The following is an 11,518-nucleotide window of genomic DNA, read 5'->3' as shown; positions in this document are numbered from 1 at the left end:
GTCTGCCTTTATGTCCCAGAACTGGCAAATAATCTTATTTTTAAACAAAATCAGTCCAGTGGTACCTTTAAGACCAACAAAGATTTATTCAAGGTGTGATCTTTCGAGTGCAAGCACTCTTCCTCAGGGCTTGCAAGATGGAGCTCTTCCACCAGACGTTTGGTTGGGGCCAACAAGGTTCTAACATCCACTGACCTTATAAACAACCCCCCCACACACACACACACAAATGTGAGAAGTGAATACCAGACAGGAATGCCAGATGCAACAACAGACGTTAGCTGGATGATTGACATATGTCTTTATATTGATTTTACTGGTTTATTGTTATTATTTGCTTATTCTAAATTTGTATAATTTTAAATGTTGTAAACCACCCCAAGCCAGCTATGCTGGGAGAGCTGGTCATAAAAATCGAATGAATGAATGAATGGTCAGGTTGCTATCTAGTCAGTCTGATTTGGCTGTGTCTTACGGTCATGGAGGGCAGAGTCCATTCAGAGTAAGGGCGACACTTTCTGAATAGCTGGATTCTTATGATTCAGATACTCAGAACTCACTTATGGTGGGGGCACCTTTCATCCCTGCAGAATCTTCAAGCAATCAGCAACTAGTCATTTTGGTTCAGCCCTAGTCCAGAGCAGTTACAGGAAAATATAATGAGGTGTGAGTTTTCGTACCACCCACCTCCTTCCTAGAGAGAAAAAACTGGATGACGAAATCACAATAAATGGTTAGCCTGTGCCAACTTTTGGGGTAGTAGATAATGTGAAAAAGCTACCAAAAGAGGTCCCTTCCAAGTTACATTTCCATCCTGAATTCCTACTTGCATTTTTATTTAGGCTGCAGTGTTTTCCCACTGAGGCTTTAAAGCCACCAGCAAAATGCTCCATGCTGATGCAGAGTAGTCCTGGATGTTTCCCTGACATCCCCTCCTTTGGTGTCCCTGTCCCCCTGCCGTTGGATGACAATGGGGCAATGGAGTGAGGAGCACAGTTTTCTGAACAAAGGGAATGCTTTCAAGGTCAGACTCAGGTTGGGCTGCACAGGGGCTTCCCTAGAGAGGCCACCGGGACCTTTTGTTCCTCTCTGCTTTAGCCGTGTTTATCTCAATGTACATCTGAAAGGAACAATTAACAATAGGGCACTCCTCTTGAAGTTTCTAATGCACTTTGAAGTGTCCACTGGGGGAAGGCATAAGAATGATACATCATTTTGACTGTGAGACTGTCAAAGTCATACAGCCGTGGGGGGAAAATGTCTCCACATGCCTTCCCAGCATGCAGACAGGGACCAGCTGTAGAGCCACTTCATATCTGACATGTCCCTCCTTGGACAGCTGGCTTCCTGAGTGTTTTGGTATGCAAAGGTTTGAAGGGAAGGGCTATTCCGCAAAAGCACATATATTTAATGCTTTAAAAACGCATATATTTAATGCTTTAAAAACGCAGCAGTCCTTTCAGAACTCCATACTGGGTAGGGGAGAAAGTAGAGAGAAATAAAAGGGTTTCCTGTGCAGATTGATAGGGTTTTTTTAAAATGCAGTCTGGGTTTTAGTCATCTATGCACAAAATATAGAAACTGTGTACATGCATAGTCCTTGCAATAAGGAGGATATTATTTACTAAAAGAACGATAGGGGTCATTTTGAGACCTTCTGATATTAACTTTGAGGTGTGTTCCTGAAAGACTCCCATACATATTTGCCTGGGAATTAAGATTGCAGGGAGATGGCCTCCTAACTATCCCACCAATTAAAGAAGCTCATTTGGTGGGTATGTGAGAGGTGGCCTTTCCAGTGGCAGCCCCATAATTATGGAACAACTTCCCCAGGGGGGTTCACTACATACAATGAGCTTCTTAAGTGGGGGAACATTATTAAATATAACTCCCCACCAGTGCTCTGGAGAAGTACAGTCCTGATTCATCCTGGGTGCCACCTTGTTAAGCACAATGTCCAGGTTGTCTATTAAGATAGAAGAGTGAATTGTGTTGCACCGGAAACTGCGCTCCATCTGAATTTGTGTAAACCAACCACATAAGTTCCCAGGTATGAAGAAGAATAAGGCTTTGTAAATTAGCTAAAGAAAATGGTTTGATGATGCACAGGGAGCACAGAATTCTAGAGCAGTTGAGTGTTAAGGAAAGGAAAGGGCAGGTTAGCCTTTTTCAGATCCAGGGACTTTAGAAAATCCTAGTGGAGGAGCTCTTGGCAGGTGGGGGAGTGGATTTCCAAATTATTTCTCCCTTTTGCAATTTCTCCTAAACCCTCAGCTTGTCCATCATCCAGAGGGGAGATATTTGTGCTATGCAGATAGGGGATGGTCCACCTGACATGACTTTCCTTGTGCTGACAAACTGGCAGTGGGTTACCATCTGCCAAGACAGTGGCATTATCATGGGATGGTTTAGCTCCCGTTCAGCAGTGTTCCCAAGTGTCTGTCTTTGCTTTTCCCTTTCTACTGCATGACTGAATTTAGCTGCTCTTGGGAAAACAATACTTGTTGTTAGGGTCAACATTGCAGTTGGTGTTAAACGTTTCCACCTTCCCTGACAATGGAGTCCTATCATAGGAGAAAATCTGTCTGTCTGTCTGTCTGTCTGTCTGTCTGTCTGTCTGTCTATCTATCTATCTATCTATCTATCTATCTATCTGTCTATCTGTCTATCTGTCTATCTGTCTATCTGTCTATCTGTCTATTTGGCTTGTAGCCTGCCACTCCCACAAGGCTCATGGTGGGTCACATATCATTTAAAAAACCATCAAACCCCTAATACAATAAAACATCCTAAAAAAACCCACAACCCAACCAAATCTGCGGTTGCAGCATTATACCACATGGCTCATAACCCCAGGGAAGGAATAGAGAATCACCCTAGAAGGGAGGGGGAGGAGGCCCGATCTACCATGGAGGCGCCGGCCTCAACCATAACCCTGGCGACATTTAGGTGGTAAATTCCCAACTTAAACATCCTGGGTTTGTTCTGATTTAACACCACTTAAAGTAGGGAGGCCCCCCCCCAAAGGAACACAAACTATTCTTCCCTCAACACAAACTATTCTTCCCTGCTCTGTGGCTGGCCTTGAAGTTATGAACTAAATTTTGAGTCAGGTCTGGGTGATGTGCAGGGGGAGGGGGGGGAAGTTACTGCCCAGAGTGTTGGGTCTGAAGTAACATAATAAAAATAGAGTCCAAGAGCACCTTTAAGACCAACAAAGATTTATTCAAGGTGTGAACTTCCCTCAGACTCTTTCCCATGCATGACTGTGGGGTGGGGTGGGGTGGGGGACTGACATAATAAGATTTTCATTTAACTGTTTATAGTGGCTAGCTTTGACTAGAAAAACTTGGTTTAAAATCCTTGTTCAATTAGGACATTTTGGGTCATTTACTGTCGGTCGGCCTTGCATATCTCATTGGGTAAGTTACTGTCTGTCAACCATGCCTGATTTTATATTCTGGGGGTGTCCACATTACTAGGCACTAATTTCCTCAAGTAATTCTTTGGAAAATATGAAGTGGGTACTGAAATTTCAGCTAAAACAATACGCGGAGCCAACGGAGGGGTGCCCTTCCTGAGCATAACCTCCAAGGAATTTAGGTGACAGGATGAGAAGGGCTTAAGAATAAGGTTCTTCTGATCTCTCTCTTGAAAGAAGGCATCTTGTTAGGGGATGAAAATTTTCCAAAGATGAGATCTGAGAAATTTCTCAAAGGGGTTTCACACAATGTATCCCTAGAGAGGTCAAATCCATCCAAAAGATTCCCCTAGAAAACAAGAGGTTATAATATGTTCCCCAAAATAACTCAAGCTGTAAACTGGATTTCCGGAACAATCTTCTCTTGCAGGCTTGGAAGGTGGTGAAGGGTCGGCCCCATGATTTTCTCATTCCTTTTGGCTTGTTCTGCTCTGTGGCTGGGCTTGAAGTTATGAACTAAATTTTGAGTCAGGTCTGGGCGACGTGCAGGGGGAGTGGGGGAAGTCACTGCCCAGAGCCTTGTCATTCAGACAGATGGTGGAATGAGTTGATATGAATAGCTGCTGTCAGTCCCATACAGCGAACTGTTCAATTGTGCTACGTGTTGGCCGGCATGTGACTAATGCCATTCTTTTGCGGGCTGCAGGCAGGACACAGCTGTTTCTTTAAGAAAGGAACTGGTTTTCCTAATGGACAGAAAATTTATGGTTAAATCATTTGAGGAAATGCGCAAAGGCCAGTGCCGCACCCCACAATGAGATCCGACCAAATTCCATCGGCCTGGATGTAACTGATCCTCTTGCTTCACTAAAGCGTGTGTGTGTGTGGGGGGGGGGGTTAGGTGCAGGGGTGAGCTTGGGTGGCTGTTCACACACCTGTGTCAGAAATGACACAAAGAACAGTTTGGGTTGGCAGCAAAGATGCAGTGCGTATAGAACACTTAGGGTAATTTATGTGGGTCATTCCCTCCTCCCCTGTCTATTCAATTCTTGAAGGGTTAGGCTTTCTCTGAATGAGGAGCACTACTCTAGAAAAGCAAATTGCATTTTCACTATGAAACAACCATCTATCTGCTTTTCCTGGGAGAGCATTTTCCAAAAGACGAGGCAGGGATTGGAACGGGTGTGTCACTGAGGGTGGCCACAGCTCCTGAAAGCCCAAGGCTCCATCTGACCTTGCTGGACTACAGGCTTCACCCTTTCCCCATCAGAAGACATTGTGTCTGCTTTTGTCACATTGTGGGATGGGTTACATGGGATTATGAATGATGTTGGGGAACACCCGAAAGGATTGCCTTTGCTTTTGCCTTGTGACACTACTCTAGACTCTTGTTAAACTTCTAGAGCCAGTGTGGCATAGACCGTTTACGCACTGGAGGTTTCATGCCGGGCTGCAGACTGGTGTTTTAGTCATGGCTGGTTGCCCCACCTCTTCCTGCACCCACATGGGGGAGCATTTGGCCCAGTGCACCTCATCTGCCCCTAATCTGTGTTCCTGCATGGGATCTGGGGCAGTGAAGTTCCCAGTGCATAAATGGTCATAGTGGTTAAGAGCAATGCCCTCTAATGTGGAGAACAGGGGTTGATTCCCCACTCCTCCTCCACATGCAGGCACCTGGGTGACCTTGGGCCAGTCACAGATCTCCCAGAGTTCTCTCAGTCTCACCTATGTTACTTCGCAGGATATTCTACTGTGGAAAGAGGAAGGGTAGATATTGTAAGCTGCTTTGGGAGTCCTTCGGGCAGTAAAAAGTGAGGTACAAAAAAACAGCTCTTCTGTACAATTCAAGAGTTTATCGGGAATTGTGTAATAAAATTCTGCAGGACACTATAGCTACCCTTCTAGAAGAAAACAAAAATGCAACAATAATACTAATATACAAAACCACTGTAGAGTTTGTTTATTTCATACCGCATGTGCGTTATATAGCCCCGGAGATACAAGGATTGTCTGGGAGCCGGGCAAGAGACATCTAGAAGTGGCTTGCAATGGCCTGTTTCTGTGTCACGACCCCTAGTGTTCCTTGAAGGAACTCCACCCAAATCCTTGGAGGTCTCCCATCCATATTACAGCCGGGGTCAGCCCTGCTTAGCTTCTGAGACCTGATGGGATCAGGTTTGCTTGGCTATACAGGTTAGGCAAAAGGTATTGGCTTGCATGGTGTAATGAGAGTCAGCTTGGTGTCATGGTTAGGAGCTCAGGTTTGATTCCTTGCTCCCTCACATGCAGCCAGCTGGATGACCTTGGGGTAGCCACAGCACTGATAAAGCTGTTCTGATCAAGCAGTAATATCAGGGCTCTTTCAGCCTCACCCACCTCACAGGGTGTCTGTTGTGGGGAGAGGAAAGGGAAGGCGAATGTAAGCCCCTTTGAGACTCCTTCAGGGAGAGAAAAGTGGCATATAAGAACAAACTTCTTCAATAGGGTACTGAGTTGTTTGTAAATGCTTTTATATTTACTTTATATATGTTTTTACTGAGGTTAGCCACGGACTTGTTGCCAGGGAGAGGCAGCCAATAAATCTTAATAAAAACAACAACAACAACAACAACAATGAAGCAGCATATAAGAACCAACTCTTCTTCTTCTTCATGGGGACTGAACCCACGACCCTGGCGTTATTAGTACCACATTTAAACCAACTAAGATCACTGACCTGCTCACCACTGTAGGAATTCTTTCGGCAGCTGCTTTGACCTCTAATCCTATTAACGCAAGTTGCCTTTTTCAGGTTACATTTTTTAAAAAGGTGTTGCAACAAGAAAGCACACAACATTCTACATGTTTGTACACCACAGGGTTACTACAGACCTAACAGATACCTTGTAGAGGAGCACATATCTCTGTTGGAACTTGAACTTGTACATAATTCAACAGCTGATGACCAGTGCCTAAAAAAAGAGAGAGATAACTAACTGCTTGCATATCTATATTTGGGACTCCCTCTAGTGACTAACTCTTGTAATTATACTCCAAAGGGTTGTAGAAGCCATGGAGCTGGCGACTAGAAGAAACTTTGCAGAGCAAAGAAATCAGAATCACAAATACACTGAGCCTGCCAGCTTGGTGTAGTGTCAGAATCACACTAAGAAGGCCCACAGTTTAATCCCCACTGCCATGGAGGCTTGCTCAGTGACCTTGGGCCAAATCACACTCAAAACCTAACCTACTCCACAGGACTGAGGATAAAATGGAAGGGTGTAGATCAGTGGTCCCCAACCTTTTTATCACCGGGGACCATTCAACGCCGGGGACCACTCACCGGGGACCACTCAAGGCCTTTTACTGAGGCCCGGTGGGGGGGGGGTAGGTTACTCCTCTACTCTCAACCACTGCCCTAACGCTCTCTGATCGCTATGGTAATGTTTAAACATCCCTTCAAAATAAGATACAGACACGCCACAACAAGGAACATAAGGAACATTTTATTTTCATGGAAATTTTAACTCATGACAATGACAATTCAATGGGAATCCTGAGCTTGTTTCTCTGCAACAAGATAGTCCCATCTGGGAGTGATGGGAGACAATGACACCCAAAGTGTGTTGTAAAGGGCCGGGGGGGGGTGAAGTAAAGGGTCGGGGGAGGGGGGGAGAAGGTGTTCTTCGGGGCCCACCTCCAATTAGTTGACGGACCACATGTGGTCCGCAGCCCACAGGTTGGGGATCGCTAATCTAGGAGACCCAGGTTTGCATCTCTACTCTCCAGGCAAGCTTACTGGGTGACCTTGAGCCAGCCACTCAGGCTCTCAATAGAGGAGAACTGCATGAGCTGCATTCAATCCTCCGCTGGAGAAAAGGGAGAGCTATAAATGAATAAGGAATGGAGAAAAACAACAGAGATTGGCTGCTTTGGGCAGGGTTACTGTACCCTGCTGAGGTCCCTCCCCATCCCAAACCCCAGGCTCCACCCCAAAAATCTCAAGGTGTTTCCTCACCCAGAATAGAAATCACCCAGTGGAACTTTTGACAAAACAAAGCAAACCCTTATTTCTGAGTCCAGTGGCACCTTTAAGCCCAACAATGTTCATTCGAGATACAAGCTTTCATGAGCAAGCACACTTTGTCAGTTATTGTGTTTTTACTGTGATTTTATAGTATTTTATTATGTGATGTTTTTTTTTACAACAGCTGTGAATTGCCGCAGTTTGACTACCCCTGGTCTAAGGTCTTGCAGGGCCCTGATGTCATCAGGCAAAGCATTACACTGCTCTGAGCATGCCCTAGCCCCGGCTGAGGCCAGTTTCACCTCTTTGGGACCAGGGACCCTGAGCAAGTGTTAGTTGCTAGATCTTGGCACTCTTGGGGGGAGAGGGAGAGATACTTTAAAGGAAGAAGCTAGATTTCTTCAAATTTGTCTCTTCCCTTTTGATCTTGACCTGTAGTAGATGGTTATTTGCAATGTGCACTGTGTAAATAAGTAAAGTAAAATCATAACAATCTTTTAAAATGTTTCTTTCCTAGTGAACAGTTATTCTGTTCATGGATGGCAACAGCAAGCCAAGAAAGTCAGTTTGGTGTAGTGGTTAAGAGCGGCAGCTTCTAATCTGGCAAGCTGGGTTTGATTCCCCACTCGTCCTCCACATGCAGCCAGCTGGGTGACCTTGGGCTCACCACAGCCCTAAGAAAACTGTTCTGACCGAGCAGTAATATCAGGGCTCTCTCAGCCTCACCCACCTCACAGAGTGTCTGTCGCGGGGAGAGGAAAGGGAAGGTGATTGTAAGCCACTTTCAGACTCCTGGTAGAGAAAAAGTGGCATATAAAACCAAGTCTTCTTCTTCCAATAGTTTGGTTTTGGGCCTGGTCACATGGGGCGGGGGATAGATGGATCATTGTCCAGGGACCCATGGTGGCTCTAGGAAACTATTATTGTATGAACAGGTCCCTAGAGAGCCTTTATCTAGCATCCACTCTAATAAGGACAGTTATTTTTTTCCTCAAAAACAGGGCAACAGAAAACTTTCTTCTTTTTGGGATAATTCTGTTTAGGTTGAAAATCATACTTCTGATTCCTTGACAATCTGAACATGATACACCACTAGAGTGCACTGTAAGAACCATATTGAGTCCCTTTCTACTGAATCTATTTATCCATTTCATTTCCCCCTTTCTTCAAGAAGCCCTGAACTGCATACATGGCTCTCCTCTCTTGTATCTCACAGCAACCCTGTGAGATGGGTTAGGCTGAGAGACGGTGGCCTGGACCACTGTAACAGTCTCCTTAGAGATAGACCCAGCTCACAGAAGATGCACAAACCAATTTGAAATTGATCCAAGGAGTGCTGCTCATTCATCAGAATGCTTAAGAAAAAGTGTTTCATACACCACTTTTCACTGCTTGAAGGACTCTCAAAGCAGCTTACAATCATCTTCCCTTCTTCTCCCCACCAAACAGACACCCTGTGAGGTAGGTGAGGCTGAGAGAGCTTCTGACAGGACTGCTCTGTGAGAACAGCACTACCAGGACAGTGACAAGCCCAAGGTCTCCCAGCTGGCTGCATGTGGAGGAACAGGGAATCAAATCTTTAGCTCCTGCTTTGACAGCTGCCATAAAACAGATTAAAACGTGGTTCATAATCAGGATGTCATTATAGTCACGTTAAATGTTACCTCTAAATATGTGGTTTCATCTCCTTTGCAGCACTCCTAGGCTGCTCCAGATAAGGTTTTCTGCCTATGACCGTTTATGCACTGGGAACTTCCCTGCCCCAGCTCCCATGCAGGAGCACAAATTGGGGGCAGATGAGGTGCACCAGGCCAAATTCTCCCTCATGTGGGTACAGGAAGAGGTGGGGCAACCTGCCATGACTAAAACTCTAGCCTGCAGCTGGCATGAAACCTCCAGTGCATAAACAGGCTATGTGGTTCAAGCACATAAAGCAGCCTTTCTCAACTTTTTACTGTTGTGAAACCCCTGAAACATTCTTCAGGCTTTGAGAAACCCCAGAAGCAGCATGGTCATATATGGTCATATCACCTGATGAATGCTTAACAAATTTAAGCAAATATATAACAAATTAATTAACTCATTCAGGAAACCCTTCCAGGTCTGTCAAGAGAAAGCCTGAGATAGACCATTTATGCACAGGTAACTTCACTGCCCCAGCTCCCGAGCAGGAGCGCAAATCGGGGGCGGATGAGGTACACCGGGCCAAATGCTCCCCCATGTGGGTGCAGGAAGAGGTGGGGCAACCTGCCACAACTAAAACTCTAGCCTACAGCATGGCATGAAACCTCCAGTGCATAAATGGTCATAGAGAGTCACATCTTGGTGGATGTGGATATTGCCAACGTGGTATGTAACAGCATGACCCTTCCGTAATATTTATTTGTATTTATTTATTTTGAGATTAAATTCTCCCTGTCTTTGAAAACTTTGAAAACAGGGAAGCAAAAACATCATACAATTTGTTGCATTACGGGAGCATCCATAAAGTTGGCATCCAGTACAAGGTTTTGGTTTTGACCTTCAAGGCCCTTCGTGGTCTGGGCCCCGCGTATCTGAGGGACTGCCTGTCGCCCTATGCCCGCTGCAGGGCATTACGCTCTGTACTGATTTGTTGGTTATCCCTGGCCCTAGAGAAGCATGCCTTGCCTCAACCAGGGCCAGGGCCTTTTCAGTCCTGGCCCCGACCTGGTGGAATGAGCTCCCAGTCGAGCTGCAAGTCCTGTGGAAGCTTTCTGCAAAATTGAATTCTTCCGTCTATGGTTGAGGCCAGTGTGGTGTGGAAGATCGTTCCCCCACCCCCCAGGGCCAGTGCTATCACTGTGCTCTGGCCAATGTGACATCGCTGGCCCTCCTCCTACCCCCCGCTATTAGCTATATTAGGTTGGGGATGAGCGCTATGTGGGTTTACTGCCATGTTTGTTGAGTTTTATTGTATTTATGATGTCCAGTTTTATTGCGGTTTTATTGGGTTTTTATGAAGAACTACTGTAACCCGCCATGAGCTGGTTTGGGAATGGCGGGAAATAAATCGCACAATAATAATAATAATAATAATAATAATAATAATAATAATAATAATAATAATAATAATAATAATAATAATAATAATAATCTGCTGTGTAGCCAGATTCATGTTTCATGTGAGAGGAGACATGTAAATAGCTCTTTCCACATTTCAAGAGAGGTTTGGTGTTTTTTTAGGGGGGAAGGGGCGGGAGTCCACACTCAAATTCCATTGAGCATTTCTGCAGTATATTGATTTTATGCTGCTTTAACTACAGTGCCTCCCTCAGAGAAGCAAGAGTCGTACTTTACGGAGGCCTGCTGAGGATGCTTCACAAGATACCCTACCAAAACCATCAACAAACTACAGTTTCCAGAGTTCCTTAAAGGATCCTCATCCACGATGTGAAGTAAACAATGAATCTTACCTGCTGCCAGTAGAGGGAGACTCGGCTTTATTAATTTTTTCCCAGCGCCTTCCAGTAATGAGCCATGATGTGAAGAGAGACGGTGGGAGTTCTTCCAAGTCCAAACTTCTCTCCTGGTTCTAGAACCCAGATGGATGGAGCCTGAGGCAAATTCTCCATGAACACTATATCTTAGAGAGACTTTTCAGAGAATGGGTGTGGGTTCCAGTGCCTGTTGTGGCTTTGTGCATTTTTGTTTCTCATTTCATCCAGGAAGGAGGAACAAGGGGATCCAAATGCTGGGACCCCTGAAAATGTCCAGGAAGGGACAAGGGAACAGCCTGTGGCTTGGCAGGGCAGCACATACTTTGCATGCAGAAGGTCCCAGGTTCAGTCCTTACTGTCTACAGCAGGGGTAGTCAAACTGCGGCCCTCCAGATGTCCATGGACTGCAATTACCATGAGCCCCTGCCAACATCTAGAGTCATCACAGTCATCTAGAGGGCCGCAGTTTGACTACCCCTGGTCTACAGTAAAGGATCTCTGTTGGCAGGTGCTGGGAAAGACCTACCTCTGCATGAGTTGCTGCACAGGGCTTGACAGCCAGAGCAGAGAGCACTGAATGAGATTTCCAGTGAAGTGTTGTCATAAGGAGACTTCATATGTGTCTTTTCAAGG

Source organism: Paroedura picta, chromosome 2, assembly GCF_049243985.1.
Source record: "Paroedura picta isolate Pp20150507F chromosome 2, Ppicta_v3.0, whole genome shotgun sequence".
Classification (NCBI taxonomy): Eukaryota; Metazoa; Chordata; class Lepidosauria; order Squamata; family Gekkonidae; genus Paroedura; species Paroedura picta.
Note: the sequence above shows the minus strand (reverse complement) of the source record.